The sequence below is a fragment of the Rhea pennata genome, chromosome 3, assembly GCF_028389875.1.
Source record: "Rhea pennata isolate bPtePen1 chromosome 3, bPtePen1.pri, whole genome shotgun sequence".
Classification (NCBI taxonomy): domain Eukaryota; kingdom Metazoa; phylum Chordata; class Aves; order Rheiformes; family Rheidae; genus Rhea; species Rhea pennata.
Window position 1 is genome coordinate 46,155,895 of NC_084665.1, and position 17,497 is coordinate 46,173,391.

Here is a 17,497-nt window from a genome sequence, read left to right on the forward strand (position 1 = left end):
CCTGACATAGCACAATTTCAAATAAAGAAAATCAAATAATATGCTTCACTAGCTGCTGAGATAAAGACAGATTTTCTTTACCCACTTCTCTAACCCCCACATATCTAGAATTGTTTGTATGACCTTGAGATTCTGCTATTTTAACTTTGTTTTCCTTTACTTTTCTTTGGTTTTAAGCACTTGCTATAGGCCACTGCTAGAAGCGCAAGACCCAACTAAATGACCAGACAAGTAATAATAAAGCATACATATATATGAAAATCAGGTCAAGGTAATAGTCACATATATATAAGGGAATCAATGTAAGCTGTTAAAAATTATTCATATTACACTTGACCTTTTAGACAGGTATCCTTCAGATAAAACTTTGAAGTTGATAAATGTTTTCTATGAATAGAAAACACAAGACAGAATATGGATTAATAAATTTTTATTTGATTAACACAGATGATTCACTTCAGTGTGTATCTATACATAAGCTGCAAGCAACCTACTAAACGTGAAGTTAGCAGATGCAAGAATCGGGCCCAGGTTTAGGTTCAATGGGTGAAACAAAACACAACTTAACAAAAAAAAAAAAAAAAAAAAAGAATCAATATAAACATTTTTCATCTTTTTCTTGCCACAAAGAACTCCCTGAGTTCAAATGGTGAGATTGGTCACCTGGGATATGTGAGTTCTGGAGTCTGGATCCCTTTCCTGATCGTTACAGAACAGAAGAATCCTGATATGGCAAGGAGAAAACTCTTCATATGTCACCTTTCTATAAACCTCATTGCAGGTCAAAAAATGAAGAAGTATAACTAAGCCTCATTTAAAATAGGCTTGAATCACTGCTGAAAGCCCAGCCTAATTTAACTAGTTTGTTAAGCTAGCATGGAGAAGGAACATCCTTGCTTTGTTGGCTTGTTGGTTGTCGTTGACTGAAAGGGGAGCCTTATGCCTTGCGTCACACTTGCTTGTCTGGCAGAAATGACTCCAGGTGTCACTGTTAGGGGAGAAAAGGATCAGCCACATACCTGCAAACACAGAGCAAACACTTTAGTCATACAGCTTGTGCAGCCTGTTACACTAATGCATGCATTCAAAATGCTTGAAGCTCAAGGCGTTTAATGTGAAGCTGAAAATTTAAACACAGTAAAGCAGAAGAGAAGTGAGAATACTAAATAGCTCTTAATATATGTGAGAACCCAGGCTGAGCAGTGGTTGTGGATACACTATGTTTATCATTATTTCTATTTCCAACACCTCCCTTTGCCTAGATAGATGAACTGTTTTCTTGTCACCCAAATATTCAATTCAGTATATGCTACATGAACTGCAGGCCCAGTTCTCTCAATCTGTATCTGTGTAAATAATTCCACTCATTACCAGAGAGCCACTACCTATGAGCTAGAGAAGGAAATGAAGTCATCATTGTCCCTACCAGATTTTTTTTTTATTTGTTCCTTCAAATTTGTTGAGAAGACTTCATTGTTCTTGTTAATTTATAGCAGAAGCAACTTGAAACCCTGTGCTGCCTCTTTTCATAATGTGATAAATAAAAATGCTGAAATAAAGAAATATGACCAGTCAAATAAAGACACCTAGAGAGCAGAAGGAAAAGAAACCTTTGGCTGGTCTCAAGTCTCCTAGCATTCCAGCGTGTCTGATGTAAGTATGTTAGTGCTACAACTTCATACAGCACATGTGGAAGTGTGAGTCTGGGAGCACTGGTTATTTCAGTCTGACCAATAAATCACAATTACAGCAAAACCTCTTGTTAAATAAATTACTTGAACCATACTGAGAATTTGAACTGCATTTAATACCACAGAGAAAAGAAAATTTTCAGATTGATTCAAAACTCATGGGCTGTTAAAGAACTCTACCTTCAGTTACTTAGAAATGCTTTTGTTTTTCACTTTTAAATGTAAATCTTTCATTAATACATGTCCTATCTGTCAGGGTGAGAAATGGTCAGAAGTTGCTAATTAAAAATACTGCTTCCAGATTACAAGCAGTTTTTCTACAATGGAAACAGTTACAGCTAAGTGCTGTTCATGCTACAGTCCAACCTCATCAGTGTCCACACCCTGATGTGCATTTCACCTACTGGTGTTTCGTTACAGTCTTTTCGTCCAGGTGCCCCCTCTCAAGTCCCCATTAATGTCAGCACTGCACAAAAACATGCTCCTGCTGTCTCTGGGTCTGGGCTGGCTCACACAAAGCCGATCTGGTGTCACTAGGAGTCAGCATGGGTGGTCCCCCAGCAAGACCCCCTTGCTGCACTGCATAGCAGCATGGGCTGTGTTCACCGGTGGTCTCCCCATTGGTATTCCTGGCTGTATTCCTAGGAATAACTTCAGGTGTGACTTGTGCTCAGAGCACATTTGTGGGTACATTGATTGCCCAGCTACTGCATGGTCTGGCACTCTCTGTGACCCTCGTGTGCCTTCACAAGCCATGATATAAAGGACAACACAGGCTCTTTGGCTGACACCTCCATACGTTCTCAGCTCAGGCTGCATGGAGGCTGCTGGCTAGACATGGTACTACAGGGGAGGTATCCTGGGAATGCAAGACTCTTCCTGAACCGTCTTCTCCAACATAGCGTTAAAGTAACCTATCTGACCGCAGCCTATCTTAGACACTTCTTATCATAATGTATGAAGGTGAAGGACCTACTCATGGCACTATCCTTCCTGTGAATGTTCTGTATGTGAAATTGTTTATTATAGAAGGTACTTTACTCCTGAAGGTGGCTATTCTCCTTCAGATTGAATTGAGGCACAGACAGTAAAGTAACAGATCTATTTTTCCCTTATTTCCTAATTACTGAAATTCCCCTCTGAAAATTATAGAAAAGATTATTATTTAACAGTCAGAACCCAGTGGGAGCATAATTTCAGGATGGTCTAAGGACACAAGCAAGACAAGACTTGTGGGTAGAGGTAATATCATTTATTAGAAAGTTATTGTAGTTGAAAAAAACAGGCAAAGTTTCAGGCACACAAGGCTTTCTTAGGTTTTCTTTACCTGTTAAATCTTTGTAGTAACAGAACTTAATAACACAGATAATTCAGTTTTGCTTTAGCTGCCAAGATATTAGTTGTAATAGAGGAATGACAGTGCCAAACAGAACAGTTATTGAAAAACAGAAAATATTTGTATATGAAAAACATTTTCTTCTTTTGTTCCAGAGGGTTGCATACCCATTCATCACAATAATTTGCTCAAGTGCCAAACTGAATTTCCGTGACCCTGCTTATGAGTAAGAATGTTAATTTTTTGAAGTCTTCTAAAATCTCATGGACTATTTTACTAGAAGGTTATTTCAACCAAAAAAATCTGACTGTGGACCCAATCAATATCACAATCATTAGATTAGCTTAGAGATAGGAATTAGTTACCCACACTACCCAGGCAGGATGCCAAATAAGATACAGTGAATAAAAATTTAATTGCAGCATATGCTACAACCCACAATTAATTTTAATCGTATTTAATTCTCTAGTTTACAAAACAAGAACAAGTAAATTTGAAACTTTTAAGAAGTTATATTGCTTTTAAGGAAAATATAATAACTCTTTAAGATCATAAGAATAGTTAGATATGATCAGAGCTGGGATAAATCTGCGTGAATGCATGAAAACTAGCCCAGAATGCTTTTAGCAGCATTTCTTTTGGCCTCTTCTCTTTGTGGCTGGTAGGAAAAAAAAAAAAGAAACCTTGTTTTGGGTGCTATAATTTAAATATAGTGACCCCAGTGAAGTTTGGAAAAAAATGGCCAGAGAAAATTCACAAGCCAAAGAGGCGTATTAGAGCTATCAAGCTTAGCATGAGGCTTGTGCTGTCTTTGACTTTTATCACACTTATTTAAGGTTTTCATGGGTAGATGTTTAGTTTTAAAAGAGGACTATGCCAAAAATTTTACACAGGACATCCCAAAAAGTTTTAATTCTTAATTCAATGGGATAATATTATAGATTCCAAGAGGAGCAGACTCAGAACTTTTGCAGGATGTAGTATTTTTTCAGTGTGAAAAAAAAGAGACTGTGTTAAACACACTGCTTTCTAAAAAGTTGTTTAAGAGAAAGTATGATCTAATATGACAGTCTTTTACATATCTGTTCAAGTAGATTCCAGCCTAATTATGTTCTAAATTGTCTCAAGCTCTTAACAATCAGTGTTTGGGAAAAGAGGGTTTTACCAAAACTGCAGTTTCAACAGAATCTATGCTATTTATGAATTTGAGGTTATTCTGCCATACAGTTTAGAGCTACATTTAAAAAAAAGACAGAATATCAGAGCAAGCTCTAATAGAAAAAACATCATAGGAACATCAAAATGAACCATTTTATAATTCTCAAAATACTTTCATTTTTTTCAGTAATTAAAAGAAAAATCAATGGAATGAAGGGAAAATTCAAAAAACAACAAAAAACCCAAACCAAAACCCAACAACTTGTCTTTTGCCCAGATCACCAGTGCCATGTTTAGCCTTTCCTTATCTACAGTGATTTAAATTTAAAGCTCAGTTATCTCATCAAAACAACTTCTTATCTACCTGTAAGAGTATTTTAAGACTACTCAGACCTGGAGTGAGAAAAACATAACTTTACTAAAGTCCTAAAATTTGAGCCAGCTCTGACCTTTCCTTCCATTTAATGTTCTGCAATACCTTCATCATTACATTTTCTTCTGTGGTTTCCCTTTCTCGTTGAAGTCCTGCACTGGTTTCACTCTTTGTTACTGAGCTGTGGAATCAGCAATGAGGCATGGGATCCATCCACAACATAGACATCCACACTGCACACATGAGGCAGTCACGTGTAGATCAGAGCAGGTGGGGAATACCTCTGGAAGAGATTCATCTGGTACGTAGTAGATACTTCTGTTAAGACAAGATGAATTGCACCCAAGAAGTACCTGCTTTTCTCCACTGTCTAAAAAAGAAGTCAGCTTCTTCAGCAAATAGGTGTCTATATTGTAGATGACTAAAATGAGGAACATTACCTTTGACATTTATGAGAGCCTGTGTTTCTTTTTAGAAAGGACCTAACTAGTTCAGCATAATAAAGACAAAATATCTGTGTACACATTGTCATGGGTGTAGGAATATGTAAGAAAAGAAAGAAAGAGAAGAAACACTAGAAAAGAAAAAATGAAAATGTCAGGAGGGAAACTGAGAATACATAAGTAATTTTATTCTATATTTCTGAATGACCTGGAATACAATGTGAAAGCATATGTGTCTGTGTGTGTTTCAAAGTATACAGCTGGCACTGCAAAGAGTGGAATACAGACAGTGAAATCCCTAAATCACTATGGTTGATATCAGTCATTCTAGTGGAATTCGCAATACTGACTGGAATTTTTTTAAGTGGTACTTACTTAGTTTTGCATACTGGTGCATTAGCTCAGTTAACAACAGCCGGCTCATACTGCATTAGCTGAAAAACTAATGCATCTCAGATTGAGATGGTTACAAGTATTTTTGCCAGAGTGCAGACCAGAGTCTATCTGTTCTGAGAACTGCATATAAAGGGGTCATACCAAAATGAAAATATCTCCTTTTTGCTGATCCAGAGAAAGATTTAGATCTTCCTAGGACTCAGATAGTCTGGTAAGAAAGAGATAGCCACAGAGATGTCTGTGAATCTCCTAGAGATCGGTCAGAGACTAGTGATACGAGAGGGGGGAGGCCTCGTGCTATATTGCGGTGTAGGGGCATTGTGGACTTCAGCGTTCTTTGCTGTCCCTCTGCACTCCACAGTGAGACACCTCTGAAGCAGAGACAAAACAAGAGACTAACTAGCCAGAATATAGACTTATTTTCATTTCACAGTGTCACAAAAAAAAAAGTCCCAGAAAAGCTAGGGAAGAGGAAATAATTAACAGAAAGTTCCAGAGAAATTTGTGATGTAAGTTCCTTTTTTAGGTGAAGCCAGCGTTGTGTTTTTATTTAGTTCAGCCACAAAATGCTGATGCTAACACTGTCCATAGATTTCAGGCTTCTGATGATCTCACTTGCTGATGGTTGCTCGGGCTGAAGTACTATTGTTTGCCCTGTTCACAGTACATAGTTTCTACATCACAGTTTCACTGTGCAGTATACAGTTTCTAGCGTTGTTTTTGAAGGAAACAAGGTTTAAGTGATTATGCTGCATGTTTGCATGCATGTATCTGTGTATTCTTCCTAATACATTTTGAACCCTTTGGCTACTTTGAAGATGTTTTACTGGGGGGAGAAAAAAAAAGAAAAAAAGAAAAAAGGTCTTGTAAGGACCAAAGTATTCCAAAGTATTTTGTGCATCTGGTGTCAAGGGCAGGGAAAAAATTCCTCCTAAGAGAAAGACTGAAGCATCAGTTCACCCTGTGTGGAACTATCAAGGGAAAGGGTTGTTATAAATGAGCTACTCACTGGAAACTCTTCAAGCAGAATTCGTAATTCATTTGACAATAGAGAAACCAAACATAAGACAAATCCATAGGAAATCAGGCTTCAATAGCTCTGCTGCCCATGGGCTTCTGTGTTCTAGGGCAGGCAATGTGGCTTGGCTCTCATTCTCCAACTAATAACAGGAGACCAGAGAGCAAATACACGAGCCCTTGAGACATACTAGGAAAGTATAAGGAAACGATGAGGTTTAGTAGCTTGTACTCCTGGGAAAGGACAATTGCCTACATTCATTGGTACGAAACTTCTCAGTAGCTTACAAGAAAGTTTCTCATCTTCTGCTGAAAATATTAAAAGCAAAAAGTACTTTAATCTCAAGATACATGATCACCCAAAGAAATTAGATTCAGTTCCTCTTTCAGGTTTTCTCTGTTCTAGGACATAGACTGTAGATGTTTTGTGGAGAATCCTGTTGCTCTTTGACTTTCTGAAACCTATTCTATTTTTAATAATGACCTGAATTTGTAATTTGTGTCTTTTTAACTAAAAAAGCCTGACTGGAATTTAAACCATATCACCCAACAATTTTTCTTTAAAAACACTGAATTTAGTAATGTCTTATCTGTTAATAGCGTTTAGCTCAAATTTTTATTAATCTGATGAACAATAATCATTTTCCTCACCATATAATTCCATTGGAAAATTCTGTGAGCACATTCACTCTTGGCACCTCCTGTACAAGTCCTTTGCTAGATTTTTATTGCCGCAGAGACATCTGCTTTACAAAGACTACCCTAGGCTCCCTAGAAAGTCTCCCTTCCTCTATTTGTATTGTTCACCGCTTAGTCCATTAAACATTAAGTATCAGACTAGCCTAGAAAAGTCATAATTAAATAAGTGAATTGGTCTGGAAAACATATCAGTACCTTTCAACATTCACTAACTTTCTTGTGACATCCCCACTGAATTTCCAATATATTTTTAATAATCTGTGAATGGGTCAGCTAGCAATATTCTTCTTCTGCATGCTGCTGCAGCTGCATCTAATTTGAAGATCTAGAGACAGCCAGAAATCTCAACAAGCCTTCTGCAGACATGCAAATGCATCTTCACCCGATGCCATTGTTCTTTTAAGCAGAGCTGAATAAAAGATGACAGTAATCATCAATGGCTAATTTCTTCCACCGGTGAAAGAAAAGATTTTCTCAGGAAAAATGAACAAAAAATATAGTTTTCTTTTACCTAGTATGTATTAGGAATTTATGTATTACATAAATGTGTATACATATATACATATATATGTATATATATGTATTAGAATTTGTGTTATGTATATATGTGTTAAATAGTTGCCCAAAATTATTTTTTGTAATACTAATCCAAGGTTTCTGGTCCAGAATGGATAGCATATACCAGTCTCGGTTATACACAGTGAAGATGCACACCACTTTTTGAAGTGGTCTAGCTGGCTAGTTGCATGTTTACGGCTGGGACAACTTTCAATGTAAATCCAGAGTCAGACTCTTATCTTCAATGATCCCTTCACATATTGCCATAGTTTTGAAGGCAAAAGACTTATATTAAGGGAACAATGTAAAATATGCCATCTCTTGTGCTCTCTCAACAGTCTATTCCAAATATGCAGACCTGTTCCCTTTATATTATATAAAGTATCCTGCAAAGCCAGCGTGGATTTTCTTTAACTCAATAGAGTTGTTACAAAGGTCTAACTGACTTCAATCTTTTCTATAATTATCTTCCCTCGCTTCAAGTAAGTGGAAATTTTACTGTTATAAACCTACAGTTGGCTAATAATGATGTTCTAGACTTGCTTTCTCAGCAAATCCTAGCAGTCACAATTGATCCTCCTAGTTGTGTCCTCAAGACCTTTGAGAAAAATGACGTGTAAAGACCCAACTGTAACAAGTTGAACAAGCTTGTCTCAAAGAATATTGGGGATATGTTAAGGTTCCCTGTTCCAAAATGCCTCAGTGATCATAGCATACTTGCCAGACAAACCAGGATTCATGTCCCCTAAATTTGGCTGTCTAAAAGTACAATGTCTAGTCTAAGCTGCTTTTCTGGGCCCTGCTTCAGTAGCCAGTGAGGTTTGATAATCAACGCATAATTCACTCTGTTCATTTTCAGCACTTATTTTAAATGGGATGAGTCATCTCCTAGCAATGTCTCCCAACTGACTAGGGAGAGACGGATGAACTTAGATGAAATAGCTATCTTTTAGGTAGCTAAAGACAGAAACATGCCAGAAATATTAACTCTTCTGTCTTCTTCCCAAAAGAAGGAATATTTAGTGTGTGGCATGCATTTTGGTGTATAATTTTTTTATGAGCTTGTTTTGGCTAGGAGTTATGTTTGGTCTCCTTTGCTTTCGTACTTTAATAATAAAGAAAACAGAACAGAAGTTCAAGGAAGACCCTAAACCCACGATCACCATATTATTATTTCTGCTTTTGTTTTTTGATATCTTAATTTTTAAGTTAATTTTGTGGGTCTGGACTCATGATTTTTGGATGCTGCAGTGCACTATAGACAGCCATTTCGCTGCTGATACCCAAGGATATGCTAAAAGCACTAATAGACACTAGGATGTCTGACAGAAACAAAAGAGTACATGTAAGTTCACAGTGTTTTTCTGTAAGTATATTTCTTGTAAAAGTAAAACTAGAATTGAGGCATCTGGGTGCTAGTTCTGTTATTGCAGTTCCCTTGTCCAGCTATGAGTGGCTGGTGGTTGTATTAAAAACTAAGCGTTAACATGAAGGGGGAAGAACTCAAATCCTGTCAATACAGGGTCGGTTTCAGTCACCCGTATGTAACCAGCAGTGCAAACTGCAATAACCTGACTACTTCTTGTTCACACAGCTGGCTAAACTCACAGGCTGGAGAAGACCACACAGGAAATGTTAGCCTAAGAATTGGATAGTGCCTAAGGTGGTATAAGGCTGTTTTATTCTGTCTTGTGGAAGCTGTGCCTAAATAGATTCCAGAGTTAGTGGGGCTTGACAAAGAATTAAAAAAATAAATAAAGTTTGTGAGTGTTGTTTTAGCATTGTGAGGGAAGCAGGAAATGAGACATTCCCCTTCTGATCTCAGCTCCCAGTGCTGTATATGCACCTAAGCAGTGAAACAGGAGTCAAAAGCCACAGCTTCCATCAGTGTGCCCTCTTCACTAGATGCAACAGGCATGGTCCTACCATTTCAGATGATGCTATTCTAACTTGGCAGCATGCATATTGATTTTACAGCCTTGCCATCAATGACCACAACAAATTTTTATTTATTGAACTAGTGACAAAACTACTCACCCTTCAGGTGATGGATAGTGGTTGTCCTGGCAGTGCCAATAGAAAGACCAGGTAGAGAAAGGACCTGCATTCATTAGTCTCATCTGAAAATGTAAGTCAGGCAGCATGAACACAAGATTTGGTATTCCTTGGACATCATGTCTATCCCATTGCAGCATTTCTTAGCTGCTTACACCCAAGCTGTCCTTTGTACATTACTGAGGATCTGATAAAATCAAAAGGCACAAGGAGCATGGCTGCAGTGAAGATTTAGTTGCCAAGGAAAACTTCCATTTAAAAAGAAGAACAAAGCAAGCAAATAAATAATGAAGCTCACCTGTTTAAGCAGAGCTTTCCCAAAACTCTTGTATAAAAAGACCAAGCAAAACATGCTGTTCCTCTCCAGGAATCATGAAGTCTTCTGTTATTCTCCAGTGTTATTAAACTGTCAACACCTGACAGGAAAAAAACAAAACAAAACAAAACAAAAAAAAAAACCAATCAAATACCCTATACAAACATCAGTTATGCAATTTGCAGTTTGCATTTGATTCTGAGAAAACAGCTGTGAGTTTCGGAGTTTTTCCATGAGAAACAGAGCGGATCCCTTTGCTGAGGGCCAACATTTCAAATGAATGTATCATGGGAGAGATCATGAAGTTACCATTTTAATATTTTATTATTTTATAGAGCCAAAAGTATAATTTAATTGCTATGTATATATATCTTACTCTTAGTTAGGTGATAAGCAGTTATTTCCTCCTAAAGAAGCTGATAAAAATTAAAGTAATATATAGTTCAGTAGAAGTTTTCTTTCAAAATATTGAAACTTTATTAAGAAAACTGAAAAGTCTGACCTGTGCAAAAATATTCAGCTTGGCTGCAATCATCATTGAAAATTTGCCCTTCTTGGAGAAATTATTCATTTAATTGCTTGGAGATCACTTAATACTGTAAAAGTTTTTAATTGTAACTACCCCTTCAGTATAAAATAGAGAGAAATTGCATAGTTATTCACATTCTTGGCCTTCTGCATATACAATGCACGTAGTACCTAACTCATGTGATTTGAACATGAAAAATGCTGCATTAAAGAACACAAGTTGTTATTTCCACTGACATTTTGGAAGAGAGGAGACTGCAAGAAACTCGGCAAACAAAAATTGTTATTCCTGTGCCTGAAGTTTTGAAGATTTGTATTCAGAGGATACAGCGAAAAAGAACTGCTGAGGGCACAATGAATGGTTTCCTGGTGCCTTCCTGTTTTATCTTAGCCAAGATCTTTCTCTTCCACAAGCTAACAGGGCAATAATGTTCAAAAGCATATCACAGGTAAAGAGATGAGATCCTGGTAGTCAGTAGACTTTACCACATAACACTGTTTTCTTATTATGGTTCTAGTAGAATAATGAAAATTTTGTAGTCTTCCTCCTTCTACCTTTTTTTAGAGCTTCAATTACAATAGCCAAGAAGAAAAGAAAGCTGCCTTCTTTAGGGTGACCTCTTGCCACCGTTTGCCTGTGGATGAGAGGTCCTTCTCCTTGGAGCAGCCTCACCTGTGCCATCCATCATATCCTTTGTTCCAACAACCTTTTGTGGGAAGAAATGTCCAAACTACTTCCCAAAAGTTAAGGTAGGATGCAATAGGGAGAAATATTTAAACCAGGTTGTAAGGTAACACGTGTATTATGATGAATTACTACTGTTGTTTCACAGAAGGAAGATTTCACTTCCACAGATATTTTCACTGGCAATACTGTTTGTGTTATTTTTGCAACTTCACAAATATGAATATCTTATCTGGCACCCTAGTGAGATAGATTTCTGCTTTCTCCTGTAAGCTAAATGCCATAGGCTGTAAAGAGAGGGAGATTCTCTCTCAAATCAACTACATCCATTAGTAGAAAAAAAAATATGAGTTTTTTTTTCAGGACCTTGTTTGTGACCCATCACCTAACATTTTTTGAAAGCCCAACTAGCCTTGGGCCTTTATATTCACCAGATATGTTTTGCATTTTTATTCTAGAAAAAAGAGCAGTTGTCCACGATTTTAAGGCAGCCAGAGCCTGTCAAGTGTACACTGCTGCTGTAAGATGTATATGCACCTACAGGACACAGCTTTAGAAACTATCAGACTGTAAAAGGAAAATCAGAGTTTATTTTACAAAGATGAAATAAAATACCAGTTTCTGACATGAGTTCCTTGTGTATTAATGAAGACCAAGGAGACATAGATATTTTTTATAGACCATAACTAAAATCATTTAAAAGTACATTACAATCCTGTAGTTAAATATTCCTCAGAGCCACCAGCTGCTCTAGAAGACATTTAAAAGTGAAGAAAGCATTGAAAAAGCAGCAGAGATTAGGATTTTTTTTTCCTGAAATTTTTCAGTAACAGACAGCAACTGAATCACAATCATCGTTGTAAAACTGATTATTCAATTATTATTTTATTGAGCATCAAGAATACATTTAGTGCATTATAAATGTAAGCTAAGACATACTCCTTTACCCCAAGAAAGGGGTATTCTAAAAATCCGTCTGACAAGGTCTCATGTTGAGCAGGAATTGTTCAGGATTTTCTTCTTTTAAAGGGAACACATAAATAAAGACTTTATCTGGGATTTTATCAGGCAAAACTTTGCATTGTTTTAGTTTTGTTGTCTTCAGTGGGTTAAAATGTTGCAAAACTGAAAACTGTAGTAAATTAGAGACAGATTTCATTTTATCTGAACCTCCAAAGGGTGGGGTGAAAAAGTTATAGATGAATGGATCCAGCTTTGCTCTCCTTATTTAATGACGTGTTAAAAATCAGTATGATTTGGGTTTTGCATCTCATTTTTTGGTGTAAGGTGATTTGAAAACTCACAGAATCTACTACATTTTGATAGTGAACCTATACTTTAAAGGGAGCATTTCAGATAAATAGTAGCATTTTTGATTGCTATAAAATTGTAGTCATTCTGAAATTTTGAAGAAATATCCTACTTTCATGAATGAATTCACTGAACTCCTCAAATCATCCGTTGGTAATAGAGAGGAAAAGGTGGTTGGACACCTTTGACAGAATTTTGGCCTGACACTTTCATCCACACTTTGCTTGAATAGGATGTATTTATGCATACTGGGGCTCTTGCAGAGGCTGATATACCTTTAAAAAAACATCAGAGAAGTTACAGAGTCTCTCATTCATGTTTAGATATAATTCCTTTTAAACATTGCAGATCTGTTCAGCTATTCATCCTGGTAGATGTTTTTATCCTCTTATCTTTCTTTTCTGCACAGGTTTACTACCCATATTTTGCTCTGTTTGTGGATTTGAACTTGTGATGTTTCTCTTGTTCCCTCAGAATATGTCTAAATTCTGGAATTAAAGTGATGAGCAGTTGATATAGCCAAATATATCATATATGCTTAGCCATAGGAAACTGTTCCTTTGGTTGTACCTACAAGAATGTGTCAGAAGAGAGTTCAGTCAGACACTGCTTTAGAGTTTTCTTTCCCTTTTAATTTTAAATGCATGAGAAACAAAGTGATCTAGAGATCTGCTTTGTTCTCTCAGTGGTGTGCCTTACTTAGCTTCATGTTTGCAGAATTCTGAAAACACTATGAGTTTTACAGTTTTGCAAAAACTGCTATTTTCAGTTTGCTGTGTGTTTGTAAACTTACCTCAAACAGGCATGCCAATGCAGATGGCTTAGGAGCCTCAATTTTTCACAATTTAATATACCTCCTTCCATATCCCTGCTATAGGTCCACACATGTAACCACAGATTCATTCTTTACGCAGTTTCCAAAATGGTACGTTTATTTAACAAAACAAGTTTTTAACTTTTCAGCTGTACCTTATGTCTTTGAAAACACATAAAGAGCATCTTACCCTGAGAATACATGAAATGAGGTCTAGCGGTTTTGCAGTCTACAGCTATAGAGGGGCCATTGTACTGAAAGGGAACAGAATCAGTATCAAAGTCAGCATCAGGAGACAGGATTTAACTTATATTCCCCTGATCTACAACTAAAGACTCTGGCCTGGGATTGAAAACTAAAGTTTTCCCAGTCCTTTTGTTCTATCAGAGGCAAAACACTTCTTTTTTCCTTCCTAAAAGGTAACTACACAATTAGTTTGAATTGAATTGGTGTGAAAATGAACCCACAGGAGCACAAACTCTTGGCACAAACTTCAGCCACAGTTATATGTGAAAAACTATGATTACATTTCCTGGTTTCATTCATTTGTGCTATCTCGTGAAACAGTCCAATTCAAATTATAGAAAAATACGCTCAATCATTCAAAAACTAAAGCAAAACACAAATTTGAAACACGTCAAGGATAATGCTGATTATCAAAAGAAACCTTTAAGTGACAGAAAAAAATAAAAGTTTATTAAAATGCACTACAGAGTGAAACTTTCTCTTAAATTAATGATTTTTTTTTAAATCTTGGACAGTGACAATTACACCATTGCTGATTTAAAATTCAGTAAGTTGAGCAAAATCCATTAGAAGCTATCTTTTGACCTCACACAAGGCAGAATTTCTGTTCTATGTCCATTATGGACTTGTGCACAATCAAGTTATTCTTAAGAAGGTTTGGTTTAGAGGAATAGAAATGAACAGCAGTCCTTACATTGGCAATGACTATCAATTTTTCCTGTCAGCATTTTTCAAAGGATTTCAGGAACTACAGTTGGTGGTGCCCATCTGGCTAGACTTTGTGGAAAATGTAGTGTTGTGCTAAATATCAGAGGGCAAAGGAGCTTTTAGAAGGTGATAGAAACTCTGCGTTTTCCTTTGGTATCAGGTCAGCCATTGACATTTCTAATGATGCTGTGACATAATGGAATACTCCAGTTATCCGATATGCCACTGAAATTTTCTGAGGACTAAGTTTTCTCCATGCCTCTAGAAATGTCTCTCTTCCATGCATGCTTAAATATGATATAAATTAATACAATTTCTTAACTTGCCCCTGGAGTGCCAATAATTCCCAGGATGAAAAGACAACAGAAGGCTGTAGGCATCAGATGATTTATCAAAGATTTATCTCATATTTTTTTATAACACAGTGGCTTTTAAAAATGATATGTCTATAAACCTTTACCAATCTTTGTATGGAGCCATAGAGCTCAAATGACTTGTTCTGTGCTGAGTTCTGGTGCATGTATCCAGAACTGTCCATAGATCAAAGTAAATACTCGATGATTTCAAACAATATTTTAATGGTTATATGGATACAGTTACGAACATCTCTGTACGGAGTTTTCTGCTGTTTGTACAGCTCTGTACTGGCCAGCACATGTTGAATGCCTCCACCTGGAGCAACAGAATTGCAATGGGGCCTCCGAAGAAGAGTCAGACAGATGGGTGGTGCTATGGCCTTACCCTGTCCTTATGTCTTAACCACTGCATCAGTCACCCACGCAAATCTCAAATTTTTCCTTTACCTCATTATCCTCAGAGTGTTAGGAAACCAGGTCAAACCAAAGGAGCCAGTAATGTGGTTTCCCAGCACAATATATAAAATCCCCACGGCTGTACAGATTGCCATATGAGAACTAAATACTGACCTTGTTGAAGTTAATGTTTAAATTCCCGTTGATTTTAATGAGGTCAGAATTGAGCCCGAAGGATTTAAAAGAAAAAAAGCTTAATCTCCCTTCCAGCCTGGACAGTAAGGTTTTTGAGGATTCTCCAAAGCACTGGTCTAAGAGCACCTTATCCCGTAGTAGAGCTTATGTCAGTCAGTGCAGCTGTACAAAGATTGCTTTGAGTCAGGTGCCAGGAATTAGTAGGAAATGAAGTGTCACTCAGCTAACCATGTCACTTGTTCAGCCTGGAGGCCAAAAAATGTTCTGATGTTTTGCACAGAAAAGGAGTAGTATTTTGCACTGGTTTCATATTTTCTTTTCTCCCTTGTCACACCAGCTGAATCTGAATGACATCTTGTTTAATTATTCTATGTAATTTCTGAACATCTGAAGTTCTTTAGTTTCGTCCCTGTGCATCACTACATTGAGTTTTAGAAAACAAGTATTTGGGTGGAGTATGTACTGATGTAGTTAAATTTGAAGTAAAGAAAGCATGTTTTCAACCACAATCAATTCCTAACCATCCAGTTTCATTCAGCTGTCATCCATGGTATGCTTTGATACGTTTAACAAGCTGTCTCTGTCTTAACCACAATACTTTGGAAAATGACCATTTTTGCATTTATCAACATGTTGAACCTAGCTCAATTTTTTTCCTATAGGAGCAAGACACAAGGAGGAAGAACAACTTTCTCTGTGTAATACAAACAGCTGTGAGCTTGCAAAGCTTCAGAACACTCTGTATTAGTTTGTTATTAAAAAATGTATACATAGGAATTGTAGAAGCAGGGTTGAAAGATGTATTTAATTCATAGCAGATGCTACATAAAATGATATCACATTTTCTAAACTAGAAAGGCAGGACAAATCCTAAATCCAATCAACAAAAACAATGCCACTTTGTTCTGTTGCTCCATTTAATAGTTTTGATAATCCTTTAAGTTCATATAATAGGTTAGCATAACAAACATAGCATTTTAGGCATATATCTGGAACCCAGAACTCCACACTCAAGCACAAGGGATACTTTTAAAATCCACTGAGGTTGCCCCTACTAGCTTTTTACAAGGGAAATAGATATTTTTTTAAAGGCTGTATGAATTTTCAGCTACTCACAGGGAAGATGATTCATGAGAACACCCAGCAAAACCTCTGAAAGATCAACACATGTGGACCTGGTAGAAGGACAAAATGCCAGCTCTCTTTTGGATTTGATTAATTAATTGCTGCAAAAAATATTAATTTAAGCCATTGTCCTCTTCTGTTTATAAGGACCCATGGAAAAAAAAAAAAAAAAAGAAAAGAAAAACATAACCAAGTCTTGCAATTTCCTCTGCATTCCCAGGGTAACTGACAGGGAGAAAAGGCAAAATGGAGGGGTTAACTCTCCTTCCTTTATCGTTTTTAGTTTCCCTAGCTGGGATGAAATGAAAATAACTTGAGAATAAAATCGAAGTAGCATGTGACTATATCATAATGAAATGTATTTTAGACAAAATTATACATAGTAGATCACATCTTCAAGAAACAGAAAACACTATGAAAATTAATAATAGGAAAGTAGGAACCAGAACAAAGGGAAAATAAGAAGCTGGATGAATTAAAAGCTTCTTCCACTCATCCAGTCATCCATAGAACAACACTACAGTCGACAAAACGTTTGAGATCCATTTGCTAACAGCCAGACAGGAATGAAGGAGAGAAGGAAGGAGAGAAGAGAGGAAGGAAGGAAGGAGGGAAGAGAGGAAAGAAGAGAGGAAGAACAAATAGATAACTATCAGTAGTAATGTTGGCTGTTTGGTAATAAATCAAGACTTTATGATTCACAACTAATCTTTTAGTTTTACAGCTACACAATCCTTTTTTTTTTTCTTTAGAAATAAATGTGTAGCGTGTATTAACGGAGCATGTTAAGACAACATAAGACACATTTTTAGCAAAGGTTGGTGAATACCTAGTCTAATTCATGTGAATTGTGATAGGCCAACTTATTGATACACAAGTTCATAGAACTGAGCCTAGGAGTACAAAAACACTCAGGGAATTCACTGTAGGATAATTCTGAACCCAGCAATAACTATGTGCTTAACTCCTCCTCCCTTTAGTGGAATCTGGGTGTGTTAATTTAAACACATTCTCTTGAGAATATTCTCAAATACATCAGATTTCCAGTTGTTTGATTTCTACGCTAGTACTAAATTACTCCCTGCTTCCAC

General features: G+C 36.7%; 1 long non-coding RNA gene across 1 annotated transcript; it reads right to left on the bottom strand.

The window, feature by feature from the left end:
• Window positions 1-448: 448 nt before the first annotated feature.
• Window positions 449-10,120, bottom strand: LOC134139248 (uncharacterized). Its single transcript, XR_009958097.1, has 3 exons — window positions 10,025-10,120; window positions 9,709-9,791; window positions 449-1,019 (listed from the first exon to the last, which is right to left on the bottom strand). It is a non-coding gene; the product is annotated as an uncharacterized LOC134139248 (long non-coding RNA).
• Window positions 10,121-17,497: the final 7,377 nt, after the last annotated feature.